The 16,631-nt window shown below is 40.6% G+C and overlaps 1 protein-coding gene across 4 annotated transcripts in view; it reads left to right on the forward strand.

Moving 5' to 3' along the window:
- PIEZO2 (piezo type mechanosensitive ion channel component 2) overlaps positions 1–16,631 on the forward strand; it is a 454,403-nt gene that overhangs the window by 88,485 nt on the left and 349,287 nt on the right. The gene's annotated exons all lie outside the window — the stretch shown is intronic.

Raw genomic sequence — 16,631 nt, forward strand, 5'->3', positions numbered from 1 at the left:
ATCTTTATTTGATGGGAGAGATGCGGTCTGTGTATCATGCTGGTCCAGCCAGAAGCAGGCAGGAGGCATTTGGGCGGCTACAAGTTGAGTAGGGTGGAGCTTGCTGGTGACATGTTTTTGTCCCTTATACAGCTGTCCTCCCATATGAGTTCCCGAGAGGTTTTTACTGGCAGATCTGTGATGTATCTGGAACATTTTGGCTAGTTGAAATGAACTCAATGCATTTTCAATAAAATAAGGCAGAGGGTAGAGCAACTTTGGCACACGCTTTGCATACTGGGTTGTTGGGGAAAATGTGGCAGAGATGGAAAGGAGACAGAGCATCGTCTTACATTTCCAAGCCACGAAGCAGGAGAGCTGGGTAAGACCACGTCCCATCATGACTTGTTTATACATCAGCTGAGATCTCTCACATATGCCTCCAATGAGTACTAAAAGAGAGTAACCAGAGTCCAAGGGATAGTTTCTCAAGCATGTCACTGCAAAATTTTAGATCCATCTCCCATTGCTCTGCAAGAATCTGCAGGCACAGAAAAGAATGTGACTGTTTCTTCTAAGGCTCTCATTAGGAAGCATGGTCTGGCTTGTGAATTTATATATTTGAAGTCCTTCCACAAGTATAAACATTAAACCATACCCGATCAACTTAGTAGTTTAGTTTTCCAAACAATGCCATGAGAAACAAGGACTGTGCCCCATGTCTTAGGAGTCTGTGATGGCTTACCGTATGTATACTAATCTGGGGGGGGGGGGAAAGGAAGTTGTTTTTAACCCCACCGACCACGTGGCATGGGAAAGGCCATTGGTTGTCCTCAACTCATGCTGGTGACTCTTCAGGAAAAGAAGTGAAGACTTGGTGTACCCAGAACAGCAAAGAACGGCTCTGTCTTTCCCACCTTCCTCTTAACTATTGCATTTAAACGCATATTATGTTTCCACATCTGAATAATTAGAACATACATGCTATGATGACTTTCCTGCCTGAGGAAGAACCTAAGTGACAGCTCTTCCAAGTCACTTAAATACTTAATGCAAAAAGTAAAGAGGATCTGGAAAAAAGTGAGTGTATACAAATCCTTGTCAGACCCCAACATCTCTGTTCATGGGACCACACACAGTCTAGCCTCATTTGGACAGTTCGATATTAGTAAAGACATTGAAACAGACTACTTTTGGGCTTCGGAGCCAAGATGATTAACATACAGGCAAGCTGTATTTCATGGCTTGGAGCTCATGTTTCAAAAAAAAGAAGGTATCATACACATTCAGGAGAAAGTGCTTTAAAAAGGAGATTCAATTAAATTACCTCTTGCTTTTATATCAAGGCGTCTCCTTATTATTTTATCTGGAAATCAGATAATGGGATTTTCCCCTTCAGACTTAGGGGACGGCACCGGGCTTTACCTTCTTCCCGGCTCACCAACCCTGCTTTCCATTGGGGTGCTTCCGTCCCTGTAGGAGTTGGTGTAAGACTATATCCAAAGTATGGGTTAGTCGGCCCATTGTTTATAGCTAGGTGCACTGGGGACTGATGTCAGGAAGCTCAGAGTGAAACATAAAATCAAAAGCAAACAGCAGCTCTTCTCTGTGTAAAGCAATATCCTGAGTTAACAAAATGTGACTAGGTCAGTGCACAAACAAAGCACAATGACCCCCCACACGCCTCTGTTGGTGCTGCTCCTGGTGCTGGAGAGGGAAGCCCAGGGCTCAAAAGGGAAACCCACAGGCATCTTTCCAGTTAGGATTATGGAAGCGGTGTTGCCATTACATTCCTCTTTCCTGCATTTCAGTGCCAAGCAGTGTGACTGAGAGTCAACAGAACCTCATTTATTTATTTGTTTGTTTATGGAAATGCAGGCGGTCTCTAGGACACGGTGTCCCACACATTTTTTTTTTTTAAGATTTTATTTATTTATTTTAGAGAGAGAGCATGAGAGTAGAGAGGTCAGCAGGAGAAGCAGACTGTGGGTCTTGATCCTGGGACTCCAGGATCATGACCCGAGCTGAAGGCAGTTGCTCAACCAACTGAGCCACCCAGGCGCCCACACATTTTTTTTTTGAACATGTAGAACTTGCAGTCCAGGCATTGGTAAATCTGTGTTTTAAGATATCTCATGCTGGGGACTTCTGGAGATGTACAGTCTGGGACATCGAAGGTGACAGGGCTTGGATGCAGGCAGTGATAGGTCTGGAAGAGTGACCGCCATGTGGCTTTTCTGGAAGATGTGGGCTCACACACATACTCGGAACTTCAAGTTCATGTTCACACACATTTCTCATGAATTGGTAAGAAAGTATATTGTCAGACTGAAAGAACCGTTAGCAACCTCCACACCATCTGCTCGAAGACAGTCTGCCTGAAGCCACAAGTAAATTTGGACTGCCTCTGGAGCCAAAGGCATCTGCGTGCATTGCCATTACCAGGACTACAAAATGACATTGGAATCTGCCCCCCCCCCCCCACCACACACACACCGTATTGGAAGTGTAGTGCAGACGTGTAAAAATTACTCCGTGCCCCTCTGCCCTGCCTTTGGTCTGTTGGATTTATTTTTCTTTTGTGGGATTCTTTTTTCCTGTAAGTGTCTCCATAGAGGGCCCAGCATGTGGAGGGAGAATTTCCCAGTTGTAGCGTGGAGGGTATTCCTGTGGCTTTGTTCCTGGGATAGTTCTGAATGTAAACCCCAGTGTCTCCACTGTGATTTGGGACAAGGATGTCTACTTATTTTGATGGCGTTGGCCTCCGCAGCTCCCAGAACATCAGAGTGCAATGGGCATGCCCCCCATGCCTGTGACTTAGCAGAGATTTGTCACAAGGCTGGAGATGACTGCTTCCTAGAGGAGGGACGATCGGGGGCAGTCAGCCGTCATATGTTGAAATGGTATCAAGTGAAAAAAAGAATCAGAGTAAGCATGGTGGCTTGGCCACTTACTCGTGGCCCTCATTGGAACCACTGGGGCAAGAGTCACCGAACCTGTTTCGGCGACCAGGAGTAGATTTCCACCATGTGCCTGCTGTCTCTTCCCAATCACAGATGGGCGGGGCAGCTACCTGTCTCCTCTGGAGGTTTTAGGCGGTTCTTTCTTGGGTAGACCTGAAGTCCGCCTGACTGCATAAGGATACCGAAGCTGACTGCATAAGGATACCGAAGCTGACTGCATAGGGATACCCAAGCTGTCGTACCCAACCCAGAGCAAGAAAGCAGGAATTAACAGAGGCTGGAGGGTTATAGTCATTAGAAGATAACATAATTAGATTATAGTCATATTGTGATGGGATTGGCTTCGACGACATCATTTTGTGGGTCTTTCATCAATCGAGGATTTTAGAATTCTCATTTTTCTGTTAAAGATCTTCAGAGGTGTAATTATCTTAGGAGGATTGTATCAGTCGGGACCCAACCAGAAACCACAAGCCATTCTAGGTACTTTGAGAGGAACTGTGGTGGAGGGGGTGGGTTACCAAAGATGACGGAAGAGCCAAGAAGTCAAGAGGAAGGTTGGGGGACCTAGGTCTCAGCAGAGCAGGGAGGAATGGGGGGAAGAACAGAGAGGGGTCAGGAGCAGAACTCTGAAACAAGAATCACCTGTGCATTTTTAGAACCATAGGAGGCAGTGAGGGAGCCGATCTGTGCAGACGGGCCATGACTGGCACTTTTCCTATTAGTCATGTGAATCAAATGAGACCCTTTCATGTTCAGTGTCAGTAAGCTATACCTATAGCTTTTCAAATGTGAGGGGTGGTGGTGGAGGAGATCCTCTTTCCCTTAATGCTGTTTTTCACCAGGCAAAACGTTCCTAGTTACTTAACAGTGATCGGCCCCCTGCCCCCCGCAACTCCACCTGGGTGGACATGTCCTGGAGGCACTTACCCCTGTCAGAAACTCTTTTAAGCCATGATGTGCAGGAAGATGAGGTCGAAATTTGGAATCTCCTCTGAGGACTGAGGCACCCATTCCCCAGCCCCCAGAAGGCCTTGTCTGTAACAGCGCACAGTGGAATCTTTCACTGGAAATTAGTGGTTGAAGGGACTCACACATGCACACATGCACACACATACACACGCACATGCATATGCATGCACACATACACATGGTGTGCATACCATCCCATGGAGAGCAGGGACCTTTGATCTGCCATGGGTCAGTGTGCAATTAGTTCCCTCAAAGGACCTTCACCTCTCTTCTTGCCCTTTGAATTTCCCAGGCAAGTCATATTTTGGGGAAGCTTGTCCCTGAGCTCACAAGGCATCTCTTAGAAGCCACTCTCACCAGACTTGGAAAATCTTTCTACAATATTCAATTCTCTCCGCTTCTCCAACATTCTCTTTCATATCTTCCATGGGGCAGGGAACCCCAATTTGCCGTGGGATTCGTGGGAAAATGAGGGAAGCCTGGTATCCCAGCTTTTTAGGGTTGAATCTGAAACTGAGCCAGAGCCCCACTTTAATACATTTATTTATTGAGTTTCCTTCTCTTCTAATACGTAAACTTCAAGATGGGAAAGATTGTGCTGTTTTGTTTACTGCTGTATTTCCAGGACACGGAAACAATGTCTGGTGTGTAACAGGCAGTCAGTAAATATTTATGGGATGAATGAATGAATGAATGAACTTATTCTCAGAGTCCCTCAATTTAGAAACATTTATAAAACAACTATAGTCCTATGCTTACCTCAGTATCCATAGTAGCAAACATCATAGAACAGTTTATTATGTATAACTGTCCTTCAGAGACAAAAGCTTAGGGTAGAATGGGCCATGGGACTTTGCTATACTAAATTTTATTGGGATCAGAGGATCATAAGAAATTTAATAAATTGAGGTGTTTTATGCTCTTACTTAAAATTATAGGCATTTTATTTAAGTATATAATACTGGAGGAAGGGAAATAAATCGTTTTCTGCTCTTTACCTAATGGTGTGCTTTGCATTCAGATTGAGACTGCACTTCATTAAAGAGGAACTCGTAAATAATTAGCTGCAGGTAGCCCAAATATTCAAAGTTGAGGAGCTGTTAAGTTCTTTAACCAGACACAGGTTTCCTATATCTTATGGCATATTGAGTAGATCACATCAGCCAATATGGTGGAAGAGTTGTATTTTGTTTGGACTCTAAGTAATAAAACATAGGAGATACGGAAGAAGAGCATGGTAAATGCTTGGTATAAATTGGCTAATAATAATATTATTATTATGAAGAACAACATCATTACTTTGAACATCAGAGTGAGCAAGATTTAGAAATCTCAATCTCATGTGTATAACCATCACCAATATTTATCTCAGGACTTTTCCTAGTGCTCTCTAAATATTTATTTAAAGAGGCTTCCTTGCTAAGTAACATTTAAGTCAAGCAACGTGTTAATAGAGAGCCAATAACTCTATTAAGTGCATATTATTATCCGGATGCATGAACTAATTTAATCCTTGCAATGACCTTTGGAGGGGGCTGCTACTATTATTAAAAACTATTATCAAAAATCCTTACAGACAGAGACTGAATCCCAGGTGGGTTGAGAATCAGGCCACACAGGTGTCCTGTGGGGGACTAGGACACACAGGTGTCTTGTGGGGGGCTGTGCCCTCCTAGCTACTCTGTTGTTCTGACTCATGCCCAGGACAGAACAAGGTCCTCTGGAGATCTGCAAGAGACAAGGGAAACCTAGTCACTTAATAAGTACTTGTTGGCTGATAGATTACCAGGCTCTGTGTACATTGGTCTGGAGAAACAGTTGGAGTATATTTAAAGGAGATATTTGAATTTTCATTAGAGCAGATTGATGACATACATGTTATATTATTTACAAAATATATCTTATTAACTGTGACTTGTTATTTCTTTCAACAACTATTCATTGGAAGACCACCCTTTATATAGCATTGTGTTTGGATTTATGGAGGATAAAAAGGAGAAGAAAACAGCATTCTTCACTAGAGTAGCCTCCCAAACACACAGATATCATATCTCATCGAATGAGATAACCTCTTGCAAAGAGATCGTCTTTGTAAACCATATACTTACTCAGTGATGCTGTCATTTCTCTAAACCAATCTCACACTACTTCTTTGCAGTTGTATAAAGAGTTTGCCTTGAGTAGGCTCAACGATAACAAACCGTTGTCCTCTTAAGGTAGGTCTGATATGTACAACATTGGATGTCAAGTCCAATGCGGGGGGGAGGGGGAAACTGATGATGAAATTAGTCATGTCAATTTTAGGAAAAATAAAAAAGGATAAAACCCAGAGTATTTAGTATAAACAAAGTATCTGAAGGTCATGCCTCATTATAAATGAGGTTTAAAGTTTCTTTGAGTGAGAATACCACTGCTGATACCCCCAGATGACAAATACACATGGACCATCTTTCTGTGATGGATACATGTAGATGTAAAGATATATTACCTCTAGGAGGTCATTATGAAATGAGATACCCAGATGAGAAGAAACCTGAAGGAAGCAGTGATTACTAGATTTGCTCTGGAAACTTGACTCTGATAGTTAAGTAGTGTCTTCTTGAGCCAGACCAGAGAATCAGATGTAATATCTAGAGATGTGTCTGAACTGAAAGTGTTAGTAATAGTAAAAGTAACCAACTTTTATGTCACAGGTACAGTTCCAAGCATTCCCTATATAGTAATTTAATTAAAAGATGTAACAATGATTTATTGAAAAGGCAGAACCTCCATTCTGTAGGAAAGTGGTTCCTTTTTTCTATGGAGAAAAAACGCACATATATTGTGAACTAGATAATAAATCCATTTACCAAACTAGGAATGCCATATACTAAGGTACTGGTATTATGACGATCTCCTCTTTATTAAGGCATGTGGGCAAGCCACATTAGTGAGACTTAGTCATATTTTGGCCAGTCCAGGTGCCTGTTGTCCTTTGCCATCTCACTTCACCAAATCCTTCCATGTGTCCGCAGGAGTCCTTCCCCTTAAGCTGAGATAGACTGCCTCCTTTCATGAACCTGACCGTAAATCCTTAGGTTTTGACTCTGTAAATGTTCAGCGTCCAGAGCCTTTTTCAGTTGGTTCCAACAGGAAATCTTACATCTTTTCATATACTTTTGATAAATAATAGTTCTAATATTAGAGGCATACATCTAGCAGTAGCGTGAAATTTGCTATTTGCTAGAAATTGCTTCCGTCTGCTTGCTTGGTCCTGCCAGTAAGTTACCTTTGCTAATGTGTTCTTTTACAGGCTGGCAGATAAAAGCATCTTATTGTACTAGCACTATTCGATAAGTACAGTCATTTACTTATTGGGGGCTACTTGAGTAGGCATTCTCCAAGTTATAAGACAACAGCACTCTCTGGGCAATATTTACTGTTGACCCATTGTAAGAATAGCTTAGAAGCCTCATCATTTCCTCAATTCACACGTGATATGTTTACATTACACACACACACAAGCACAAGCACACACACACACTAAGGCAAATAGAGAAGATTGTTGTCTAAGGTATGTAATTATTTCTAATGACAAAGTTATCTTCCTATCTCTCCTTCTGAGGGCCTTCTTTCCAAATGTTCGCCAAGATTGGGCAACTCCGTGAGAGATCAGAACAAAACTCCCAGTGGTGAGAGAAAGGGAAGGACCTTGGGTGTCTGCGAGGATCTTTCTTAAATTTTGTCCTTCAGTTATGATGGTTAACTCCTCCTGGAATAGGTGAGGCGCAGGTAGTGGGCCCATTTCTGTGTCCAGGTCAGTCAGATTGCCAGAGGAATAATGGAAATGCACATTGCTAACCATTTCTGGCTTTGCCCTCCAATATTTTTCAATTTATGGTTTTGTGGAGGAGACATTTTTCTTCCCTGTGATAAAAGGAGTGAGCTCCTGAAATAGATATATTTTTTCCTAAAATCACTTTGCTTTGTTATTTTGAGCAAGGTACCAATTTGCCTGGTATAATTCCTTGCATTTACACACACAACTTACTAAGAACGTATTTTTTTCTGGTCATTGGGATCTTTTTCAACATTTCGCAGGGGGACACAGTTAGAGAGGGTAGTAAAGGGGAGGCTTCACTATGCCTTGGTGACAATGGTGAGCAAGTGAAGTTTTTAGTGGGCTGAGTTAACTTTTGTAAATAATCGCTCAAGTTATTCTAAGATGATAGGGGAGAAAAAAAAATCCTTTTTTCTATCCAGCTCTGAACAAGCATCTTAGTTTAGGAGGAAATTGTATTGTACTAACCATAAGAAGTCAGTGTGTGTGTGTGTGTGTGTGTGTGTGTGTGTGTGTGTGTTTGAAATAACCATCATCATCAAAAGACCTTATTTTGAGGGTCTTACCCAGGATGTACTATGCCCGAATCATTCACAACACCCCAAGAAAAGAAGAATGATGTTCAGTTTGCCTACATGAAGAGTCAACGAGGTCTGCTAACTTGTCAAAATGTGTTTAGACGTCAGAGAGGAAATAGTAGCAGATATTTAAAACTGCTTGCATCTGGTTTTTGTTAAAAACACTGTTAAGTCTTTATACCATTAGACTTAATATTACTATATTTTATTATGTCATAATAAAGCAAAAAGCAAGAATATATTTAATTGAGTAAATTATTAGGTATTTTACTATGCTCACCACCAAGAGGAGTGCTAACAAAAATAATGAGATGCTTGTTTCTTGGATTTTTTGAATGAATTTATTACAGGTCCTTTTGGGGATGGTACAGATGTAATATTCTGTTGTTTCAAATTTGGCAAACCCTGCTCAGTCAGACACAGGGACTTTCAGGGAATATACATGTAATTCTTGGCTCATATCTTATGCCTAGGGATAGGTTTTCAGAAGTGCGGCAGTTTTGGCTTTATTTGACTATGATATATCAGACCTGTAATATGGCTTTGGCTGTTGTTCAGATGCTGTCCTATCATTATAGTGAGACAGTTCACCTGAACTGATACCAGTTTGTTGACCTCATCCTTAAATTACCATTCTTTTGTTTATTCATTTGACAAACATTTATGGGTGCCCTCCCCCCACTGCCTTCGGGACTTGTACTGAGCAATCGGATATAGTAAGGTAGATAGTACAGGCTCTCTGTCCCTAGGATATGAATCCAGCTCTGCCATTTATTAACTGCATGGTCTTGGGCAAGTTCCTTACATTCTCAGGAGTCCTTGACACTGGTCTTAGGTATAATATTTAGAGACCTACATATGGGGAGATCATGTTCATGGGAACCTAGTTCTGGGACATGTGCTGAATAGGTGGACAAGGAGCTCTAGAAACCATAGATCCTCTCCTAAAGTTTTTATTGTAGTTGACATCACTGTTATATTGGTTTCAGGTGTATAACACAGAGTAACTCAGCATTTATATACATTATAAACTGATCACCTCCATCCATCTGACCACCATCACTGTACAATATCGTTACCATATCATTAACTATGTTCCCCATGCTCCACATTGCATCCCCATGACTTATGTTTCCAATAACTGGAAGTTTGTACTTTTACATCCTCTTCCCCTATCTAGTCTATCCCCTACCTTCCTCCAGCAACCACCAGATTGTTCTGTTTCTCTAAGTCTGCTGTTCATTTCTGTTTTAGATTCCATATATAAGTGAAGTCATACAGTATTTGTATTTCTCCATCTGACATATTTTACTTAGCACAGTATCCTTTAGGTCCACCTGTGTTGGCACAAATGGCAAGATTTCATGCTTTTTATGGCTGAGTAATATTCCACTATGTATCTCTAGTGTGTGCGGTTTTTTTCTTAGTCCATTCATCTTTCAGTGGATGCTGAGTTTGCTGCCAAATCTTGACTAAGTAATGCTACAGTGACAATACAGTGCATTTCTCTTTTTGAATTAGTGTTTTCATTTTCTTTGGATAAATATTTAGACGTGGAATTTCTGGATCAGATGGTAGTTCTATTTTTAAAATTTTTTGAGGAACCTCTGTACTGCTTTACACAGCGACTGTATCAATTTACATTCTCACCAGCTGTGCACAATGACTCCCTTTCCTCCATGTACACAGAAAAAATGGTATCTCATTGTAGTTTTGATTTGCATTTCCCTGAGGATTGAGGATATTGAGCCTCTTTTCCTGGGTCTGTTAGTCATGTGCAGGTTCTCGTTGGAGAGATGTCTATTCAGATCCTCTGCCCGTTTCTAAATTGGGTTGTTTGATTTTTTTTTATATTGTGTTGTATTAGTCCCTTATATATTTTGAATATTATTCTTGGTTATATCATTTGAAAATATCTTTTCACAGTCAGTAGGTTGTAGTTGCCTTTTTGTTTTGTTGATGGTTTCCTTTGCTACGTAGAAGATTTTTAGTTTTATGTAGTCCCATTTATTTAGTTTAGCTTTTGTTGGCCTTGACTAAGGAGACCAATCCAAAAAATTATTGTTAAGACTGATGTCCAGGAGGGATTTTTTGTTGTTGTTGTTTTGTTTTTTTTAATTTCCTATTTTTTTTCCTAGAAGTTTTATTGCCTATGTTTTTTTTTATTCCCCTAGAAGTTTTGTACTTCTGGTCTTATATTTAAACCTTTAATCCATTTCAGATTTTTTGGCATGTGTCTGGTGTAGAAAGTAGTCCAGTTTCATTCTTTTGCATGGAGCTATTCAATTTTCCCAACACCATTTATTGCGGAGTCTTTTCCCCAGTGTATATTCTTGCCTCCTTTGTTGAAGATTGGCTGTGTAAGTGCGGGCTTATTTCTGGGCTTTCTATACTGATGTGTGTGTCTGTTTTTATGCCAGTACCACACAGTTTTGATTACCATAGCTTTGTAGTATAGTTTAAAGTCAGGGAGCATGGTATCCACCTTTGTTCTTCTTTCTCAAGATTGCTTTGGCTATTCAGAGATTGGTTTTGGTTCCATACTAAATTTTTGGATTATTTTTTACAGTTTTGTGAAAAATTCACATTTTGATTAGGGATGGCAGTAAATCTGTAGATTTCTTTGGATAATATGGACGTTTTAACAATAGTGGTTCTTCCAGTCCATGAACGTCTTTCCATTTATCTTCAATTTCTTTCATCAGGGTCTTAGAGTTTTCAGAGAACAGGTGTTTCATCTCCTTGCTTTAATTTATTCCTGTGTATTTTATTCTTCTTGATGCAATTGTAAATGAGATTGTTTTTAAAGTTTCTTTTTTCTGGTAACTTATTACTTGTGCATAGAAATGGAACAGATTTCTATATTAATTTTGAATCCTGTAACTTTACTGAATTCAAATAGTGACAGTTTTACTATTTTCAATTTCGATGTCTTTTATTTCTTCTTCTTGTCTGATTGATGTGGCTAGGACATCCAATACTCTGCTGGATAAAGTGGCAAGAGTGGACATCTTTGTCTTGTTCTCAGTCTTAGAGGAAAAGCTTTCACCTTCTCACCATTGAGTATGATGTTAGCTTGAGTTTCATATATGGGCTTTAACTTAAAATAGACTCTATACACATAGGATTTTACATATGAACCTCACGGGAACCACAGACCAAATGCCTGCAATAGATACACAAAGAATACAGAAAGGAATACAGATGTAACACCAAAGAAAGTCACCATATCACAAGGGAAGAGTACAGGAAAAGAAGAAAGGAATAGAGAACTACAAAAACTACCAGAAAATGATCAACAAAATGGCAACAAGTACATATCTATCCATTGCTTTAAATGTAAATGAACTAAGTGCTCCAATCAAAGGACATGGTGTGATTGAATGGATGAAAAAATAAGCCCAATGTGCTGCCTGCAAGAGACCCATTTCGGATCTGAAGAAACACACAGACTGAGAGTGAAGGGATGGGAAAAGATATTCCTTGCAAATGGGAATGAAAAGAAAGTTAGGATAGTAATACTCATGTCAGACAAAACAGGCTTTAAAAGAAAGACAATAGCAAGAAACAAAGAAGGGCATTACATCATGAGAGAGGGGTCAAGCCACGAAGAGGATCTAGCATTTATAAATATTTATGCATCCAACATAGGAATGCCTAAATATGTCAAGCAAATATCAGCAGACATAAACAGAAACATCAACAGTAATATCATATTAGTAAGGGACTTTAGTATCCCATTTATATCAGTGGATAGATCATCCAGACAGAAAATTGATAAGGAAACATCAGTTGTATTTTATTTATTTATTTATTTAAAAAAATTTTAAAGACAGACTGCCACATGCAGCACCTCATTTGGATGTGTCTGGAGTCCTGGAAGCTTGAGTACCCTCCATTCTCCTACAAATGGACCTGAGAGCTTGTTTGAAGGTTCTAGCAGGGGAGCACAGCTACTCGTATACCCTTGACCAAAGAACGGTCCTCTCTTCTATCCAGGAAGGTCGTCCTTTTTGACTAAGTGCACAGCTTCGGGAGGGACACACATAGCAAGAGGAAGGAGGAAGGGTACACCTGCCTAGCCTGCCAGATCAGCTGAATCAACTCTGGCGATCAATGGGGTGACAGATGTCACAGCCAGATCGTCCTCACATCTGAAACATCAGCTTTAAACAACATATTAGACCAGAGGGATTCAGTAGGTGTTTACAGAACATTCTTTGCCCAAGCAGCAGAATACAACATTCTTCTCAACTGTGAGTGGTCCATTCTCCAGGACAGATCACATGGGAAGCCCTAAAAGCAGTCTCAATAAGTTAAAGAAGATTGAAGTCATATCCAGCATCTTTTCTGATCATAGTATGAAACCAGAGATCAGTTACAAAAGAAAAAAATGAAAACAAGCAATATCAACAACAAAACATCACAGAAAAAACACAAACATGTGGAATTAAACATTATGCTACTAAATGCTACCCAACCGGTGGTCAGTCAATGAAGAAACTGAAGGGGAAAATCAAAAGCTACTTTGAGACACATTAAAATAGAGGCCCAACAGTTCAGATTCTTTGGATATAACAGAAGCACTTCTAGGAGGGAAGTTTACAACGATTACAGATCTGAGGAAACAAGAAGAATCTCAAAAAATCTAAGTTATAACTAAAAGATCTAGAAAAAGAAGAACAAACAAAGCACAAAGTTAGTAGAAGGAAGGAAATAATAAAGCTCAAAGAGGGAATAAGTGAAATAGGGACTGAAAAAACAAAAACAAACAAACAAACAAAAAAACACCAAACAACAGAAAAGAGCAATGAAACTAAGCTGGTTCTTTGAAAAGATAAGTAAAATTGATCGACCTTAAGCCAGACTCATCAAGAAAAAAAAAAAGAGAGAGAGAGAGAGAGAGAGGTAGAGAGAGGCTCCTTTTACTTTTTTTTTTCTTTTAAAGATTTTATTTATTATCAGAAAGAGAACAGGAGTGGAGGGGATGGGTAGAGGGAGAGGGAAAAGCTGACTCCCCACTGAGGTGGGGCTCCATCCCAGGATCCCGTGACCATGACCTGAGCCAAAGACAGATGCTTAACCAACTGAGCCTCCCAGGTGCCCTCCTTTTACTTTTAAAATGTATTTTCCCTTTGAATATGTTCAACTGATTTGGTATGCTTAAGTATGTATGTTGAGGCAATTTATTTCAGTTTTGAACATGGTTTGCTTCAAAGGCTGGACAAGACTAATTTCTGATTAATTCACATGTTAGGGAGTCTTAAGCAACCCACCTGTGTTTGCAGAGATTTATACAAAATAAACTTTTGGGATGAAAACATACATTTAACCTTTAAACAGGGCTGATGATTAGTTATAAGTTCCATGCCAGGCAACACTCCAAGCTTTCTAGACTGTAACTCCTTTAATTCTTACAGTGCCCTTATGAGATAGGATTTAATAATTTTGTATTTTACAGATAAGAAAAACTGAGAAACACACAGAGGTTAATGAATAATTCCTGAAATGAACAAGGTTTAAATTGATTCAATGCGGGAGAGCATCTAATATAAATAATTCAGTTACCTACATAGACGTTTCCCTCATCTGACTATATTTTATTATTAAACTAATATAGAGTGAAAATAGATTACGCATCTTTTCTAGTTGTCTTGTGACAATAAAGTAGACAATTATTGTCCTGTAAATCACTTTCCAGTATATTTTGTTGGCATTAAGCAGGAATTAGGACACTGAGCATATTGATACAAAATATGCATTAATTGTTGCTTGTTCACCGAGTAAGCATCACTGAGTGTCTGCAGTGGGTCAGGCAATCAACTTGTAACTGAAACCCTGATTCTTGTAATCATACAGCTCACCATTTGGTCTTTCTTCCCTCTCTCTTTCCTCCCTTCCTCCTATTTTCACTCTCTCCATTATTTTCTTTTTAATTAATTTTGCCCAAGTCTATTTTCTACATTTCCACTTGCCAATTCTATATGCATTTAAAGAACACTGGGGAAAGCCACGAATGTTGTACTCCAGAAGCAGCCACTTCCGGAGGGCTAGAGCCAGAGCTGTCAAGCTGGGAGACGGACACTGCGTGGGCTGGCCTGGAGACTCTGTCCAGAGTTCCAGACCTGGTGAGAGGAAGGCCTAGAGTCTGTGGCCTATTTATGTATTGAGGATTGCACATGTATGTTCTGGAGTGGTTTCAGATCATCAAGGTAGCCTCTTTCTTCTTTGTCTAGAACCTGGCCAGCCATGATTGTTGTTACAGGATCCCTTCCCATTGGGTGTGAAGCATTGTCACCCTCATGTATCAACCTCTTCATCATTGATCACCATCCTTTGGGTTTAATAGCATCTGCAGAATGAAAATTGCTCTTGCATTTGACCTTGCCGATCTCTCCATCTCCCTCCCCAACCCACCCCCACCCCGCACTGGGAGCAAGGATGGGCATCATGAGAGACACCACAGAGGAGGTGACTCTGGGGTAGGGCTGGTGGCAGGGGGATACATGCTGAGAAACAGGCAGCTCCAAGGGTTCAGACAGGCCCTGTTCCACATTGGGTTCTGGCCACGAGGACTTATGGAGACTGAATTCTGACCCTTGTTTTGCTACCTAAAAAAATAATACTCTAGTGCGGGACCACTTGCTTCCAGAGGCATGGGTGAACTAAGAGTGGCCTGCAGAAAAAAGTAGCAGAGCGTATTATTTTTTAATAATTATGGGGTTTGTTTGCACTGTTTCATTGTTTATGTATAACACCCAGTGCTCCATGCAATATGTGCCCTCCTTAATATCCACTGCCAGCCCCCCCCAAACCCTCAGTTTGTTTCTCAGGGTCCACAGTCTCTCATGGTTCATCTCCCCCTCCAATTTCCCCCAACTTACTTCTCCTCTCTATCTTCCAATGTCCTCCATGTTATTCCTGTGCTCCACAAGTAAGTGAAACCATATGATAATTGATTCTCTCTGCTTGACTTATTTCGCTCAGCATAATCTCCTCCAGTCCCATCCATGTTGATACAAAAGTTGGGTATTCATCCTTTCTGATGGAGGCATGATACTCCATTGTATATATGGACCATATTGTCTTTATCCATTCATCTGTTGAAGGGCATCTCTGCTCTTTGCACAGTTTGGCTATTGTGGCCATTGCTGCTATGACCACTGGGGTGCATAAGGCCCTTCTTTCCACTACATCTGTATCTTTGGGGTAAATACCCAATAGTGCAACTGCAGGGTCATAAGGTAGCTCTATTTTTAATTTTTTGAGGAATCTCCACACTGTTTTCCAAAGCGGCTGCACCAACTTGTATCCCACCAACAGTGTAAGAGGGTTCCCCTTTCTCCACATCCCCTCCAACACATGTAGCTTCCTGCCTTGTTAATCTTTGCCATTCTAACTGGTGTAAGGTGGTATCTCAGTGTGGTTTTAATTTGAATTTCCCTGATGGCTAATGATGATGAACATTTTTCATATGTCTGTTAGCCATTTGTATGTCTTCTTTGGAGAAGTGTCTGCTCATGTCTTCTGCCCATTTTTTGACACGATTATCTGTTTTTTGGGTTTTGAATTTGGGAAATTCTTTCTAGATCTTGGATACAAGCCCTTTGTCTGTATTGTCATTTGTGAATATCTTTTCCCATTCCGTGGGTTGTCTCTTTGTTTTGTTGACTGTTTCCTTTGTTGTGCAGAAGCTTTTGATCTTGAAGAAGTCCCAAAAGTTCATTTTTCACTTTTGTTTCCTTTGTCTTTGGAGACATGTCTTTTTTTTTTTTTTTTTTTTTTTTTTTTTAGATTTTAAAAATTTATTTATTTGACAGGGAGAGAGAGAGACAGATCACAATAGGAAAAGAGACAGGCGGGGGTGGGGGAGGAAGCAGGCTCCCCACCGAGCAGGGAGCCCAATGTGGGGCTCAATCCCAGGACCCTGGGATCATGACCTGAGCCAAAGGCAGAGCTTTAACCTACTGAGCCACCCAGGTGCTGCTGGAGATGTATCTTGAAAGAAGTTGCTGTGGCTTTTGTCAAAGAGGTTATCGCCTATGTTCTCCTCTAGGATTTTGATGGATTCCTATTCCACGTTGAGGTCTTTCATCCATTTAGAGTTTATCTTTGTGTATGGTGTAAGAGTGCCTTGGGCACATTTTAGAGTGATGCACTGTTTTACTGAAGGTGAGCACTCCCTCACTCAAAATGTTCCTGTCAGGGCCCCCTCCTAACTTCTTCAGCATTCTCGAGAGATGCCATTATGTGCTTTCAGGCTGTAAGGTTCTTGCCTGCATCTGCCTGGAGCAGCCTGGCCATGCAGCCTGGCCATGC

This window comes from Mustela nigripes, chromosome 8 (assembly GCF_022355385.1).
Source record: "Mustela nigripes isolate SB6536 chromosome 8, MUSNIG.SB6536, whole genome shotgun sequence".
NCBI lineage: Eukaryota > Metazoa > Chordata > Mammalia > Carnivora > Mustelidae > Mustela > Mustela nigripes.